Raw genomic sequence first — 4,153 nt, 5'->3', positions numbered from 1 at the left:
AGGTCTCTAAATGTGGGAGCTGACCTATGCAGGGTAATTCCTCTCTCTGAGTGGATGGCCCACTTCCCATGCATGGGCCCAATACTCCCAGTGTGGTTGAGCTATGTGCATTCTTTCTCCAGGAGAGATGCATTAACCATTGGAAAGCACCAGAAAACCATTTAGGGAACTGCGGTACACTTTACTAATTGGGACTATCCTGGTGTTGTGATTGGGGCGTCTGCCTCATTATGGGCTTTCTCTTAGACACTTCCTTTGGTCTTTTCATTCATCAGCTGGCCCTGCAGCTCCAGTGGGTTAGGAATCTGAGATGGAGAAACTACCCATGGTACTCATTCATACTTAATGCGGTGACGTCACCTTTGTATATTGGATTATATTCATCTGTTTTTGTTTTACTTTTTCCTTCTAGTACTTCTAAGATTGAAGGTGCTGCAAGAATTTGGGCTGTGAAATACTCCATCATTTTGGCAACACCAGGCTTCTAGTTTGATGTCTCAGTTTAGTTAGAGTTAAGTGGCATCCATTTTTTTTAGTGCAGGAAACAAGACCGTTTCAGAGTCAGAGGGTCATAGAATCCCCTCTTGGTCTTGTGTGATTTAAAACTTTCTGCTTAAAAACTGTTACTTAGCCTACTTAATATTTATAGTTACTGGTCCCCTTTCTTTAGGATGCTGATTATGATCTGGTCAGAATGAAAAATTTCATGTAAAATGAGGCTGCCCAGTCCAGCGCTGTGGTGACAGAAATTCTCTCTACCTCTGTCTGTCTTTATGTCTGTCTGCTCCCCACACTGATCTTTAAAACAGTGTCTGATATAGCCACGGTGGCCCCAGACTTGGTTTATAGTTGAGGATGACCTTGAACTTCTGATTCTGCCTCCCGACTTCTGAGATTACATGTGTGCACCAGTGTGCCCAGTTCATGCAGTGTTAAGGATTGACCAACCGAGGGCTTCATGCATATTAGGCCAGCTCTACCAACTGAGCTGTATCGGCGGCATTCTGTAGCTACGTTATCCAAGATGGCAGGCTGAAGTCACAAGTGGCTATCAAACACTTGAAATATGGTAAAAGCGCCGGAGGGCTGAGGAATGTTTGTTTATTGTTATAAGGTCTCACTTTGTAGCTCAGGCTAGCCTGTAATTCACTATGTTGCTCAGATTGACCCCAAAACTAGTGACTCCCATATTGCTGAGTGCTGGGATTATGGGCACAGACCATCATGACTGACTCCAGATTTTTATTTGTTTTAATTTTGGTCAATTTAAAATGTCATAGCCATATGTGGTTAAGAGGTACCATATTAGATGATTCAGTGTAAACACCAAGGGCTTATCTGCATAAATGACTCCATTCTTCAAGAGTACTGACATGTAAAATAAATTACCAACCTTTCCTGGGAGGGAGAAAGGGCAGTTGAACCAGCCTGGACAAATGTGTCCCTCCATCTTCCGGCTGGAAGCACTTCGTGCACCTACTTCTTCCGAGAGACAACAAAGGCACATGCAACTTGTAGGTATTTTCTGCTTTGTAGTGTAGCTCTGCTGCGCACAATTTAAGAAAGAAAGCCAGATCCAAGCCTTTCAGGTTGGTAACATACAGAACAGTGCTGGCACTATTCTGGCTGAGACAGTCAGTTAAAATGAGACAAATGGAGACACAGAAGTAACTTGGCTGGGCATTTGATTCATGACAGTCTTGTGTGTGTGTGTTCTTTTTCTCAGAGAAAAACCACCAATCAACAGAAGCAACACAACAACAGCAGCAAAGCAGTCATCAATATATGTAATATATCGATACATCTTTTAATGTGTTGATACATCTTTAAAATATGAAAATTCTAGTTTCTTAAAGTAAATATGATGTGTGGAACATGGGTTTCTCGGGTAGCTAAAAGTGGGAATATTTTTTTTCTGGACTCTCCCCATCCCAGAATTCAGCAAGTCATTATTTTCATGAAACAAGGAATACTAAAGCCGCTATCGCAGACTTCAGTTAGCACTTCCTTTTAGCTTCACCAGTGAGCAGTACCCAGAGGCAGACACAACACCAATGTCCTGTCCCCTCCCCAGACTTCAGTTAAGTCCTGCTTGCACCTCCTGGATCTCCTTGGAGTCTGGCAGCTTCCCTCGAGGCTTCAGCGTTCCAGTGCAGATCGTGCCTGACCTATGTGTGTCCAGTTATTACTCTCATTTCCTCCACGGCATTTTCTACACGGGAAACCATAAATAGAGTGAATTCATGAAAGCTGAAATAGAGCAGGGAGATAGCTCAAATACCTTAAAAATATCTTAACTGAAAAGTCAGCTCCTTGCCATGGCCAGTGACTTTAGGTTCTGCAGATCCAGGTTCCTCTGTGACTCCAGCCAGGTCCTTGCCAACCATTTGTCACTCTCTAGCCTTCAGGTATAAAAGTGGGAGTTTTAAAGGATGTATTTGCATTACCTTTAATTATGAGGGTGTGCACTTGTAAGTGCAGGTGTCTGCAGAACTCACTGGAACTGGAGTCCCAGGTGGTTGTGAACAACATGAGTGCTGGAAACCAAGCCTAGAGGCTGTGTAAAAGCCACAGGTGTCCTTAATCACTGAGCCATCTTTCTTGCACCTAAAACTGGGGTTTTAATTTCTTTTAAAAGTCACTCATCCAAGTTTATCTTCCAGTAGAAGGGCCTTCTAAAGTACTGAATGATAAATACAATGAACAATATTATAAAAAGGAAAAGTAATATAACAAATGTAATGGCTCATCAAAGACAAAACAAGGAGAAAGGCAAGGTCCATCTGCATATTCTGAACCTGAGACTATAGCTCTGGAAGAACACAAAGCCCTCCAGGGACCAGTGTTCCCCATTAGTGCCCAGTATCCCCTCGGGTTTTTCTAGGGAGCTGCCAGTAACTCCATAACAGCCATTGCTTAAGATTGGAAACTGATTCAAGGCAGATTGTGTGGAATACAGGAGACAAAGAAGGCTTATTGTATTGTGTTGTGCTGATTTAATTTTATTCCATCACATACTGAAATTATTGATTTTAAGGAAACAGACACATTCTGTTCTCTTTTACTGAGATTTTAGTGTGAGCTAAGATATTCTGTGGAACAGATCGAGTTTTGAAATTCAGACTACTTCCCTCGGAGTGTCATGCTTCCCTACATGAATAAAGGGAAGGAAATTAAAGACAAACCAAGGTACCTGTCTCTTCGTACGCCGTCATACTAGTCTCGGACACAAGAGGGCAGCAGAAATTAACTCAAGATTCCCGTTACTCAGGCGTACAGCCTTCTGGTTAAGTGGACAAACAAAATAGTTTAACACTCGCATTATGAAACCATTAACTCTTATTATATCATTGGAAAGACAACTCAATATACACGTTTTTGCAGCCATGGGGAGATTACGGAAATCAAGATGCACACATAATTTGAGACATCAGGATCGAAGTCAAGAAATTTGGAGTCAAGTCAGGTTTACGTTTACGCTCATTGGGTAACCTTGACCATATCGCTTATCCTCAGCTGAATCGGAATTGTCCGGTCTGTCTGCTTCCTAGAATCTTTGCAAGTCTCACACGAGTTAACGAGTGTAGGGTCATTTGCCTCCAGCTTTGACGTCTTCTTCTTCTTTTTTTTTTTAATTACATTTTTTAAAATTAGAAACAAGCTTGCTTCACTTGTCAGTCCCAGCTCCCTCTCCCTCCCCTCCTCCCGCACGCCCCCCACCAGCTACCCCAGCCTCCCACCCTATGCCCACTCCCTTCCCCATAGACTTCTTATGCAACCTTGTCTACTAAATAGAGCTGTTCCAAAGGATGTAGCAAATGTTCGGTTCCCTGCTTGAAACTGCTTTATCAGAGAGGACGAGTCAGCACAAAGGAGACTGAAGGTGGTCAGAGCTTCCTCCTGGACAGAGGTACATCAGTTTGGAAGTCTGTCACCCAAGTGGCTAGTATTTGTTAGAATACAGCCACAGTGGCTGTGTTGCTCCATGTGTCCCTACCACAGTTTGCACCTCGGAGGAGCTTTGTCCCAGGCTGTTTTCTCTTCTTAGTCTGTGTACGGAGAGTTTGCCTCAAGACCTCCAATCACGGGGCTGGAGCGATGGCTCAGAGGTTAAGAGTACCAATTGTGCCAGGCAGTGGTGGCACATGATTTT

The sequence above is a fragment of the Mesocricetus auratus genome, unplaced genomic scaffold (genome assembly GCF_017639785.1).
Source record: "Mesocricetus auratus isolate SY011 unplaced genomic scaffold, BCM_Maur_2.0 Super-Scaffold_100013, whole genome shotgun sequence".
Taxonomy (NCBI): Eukaryota; Metazoa; Chordata; class Mammalia; order Rodentia; family Cricetidae; genus Mesocricetus; species Mesocricetus auratus.
This window is presented reverse-complemented; position numbering follows the sequence as displayed.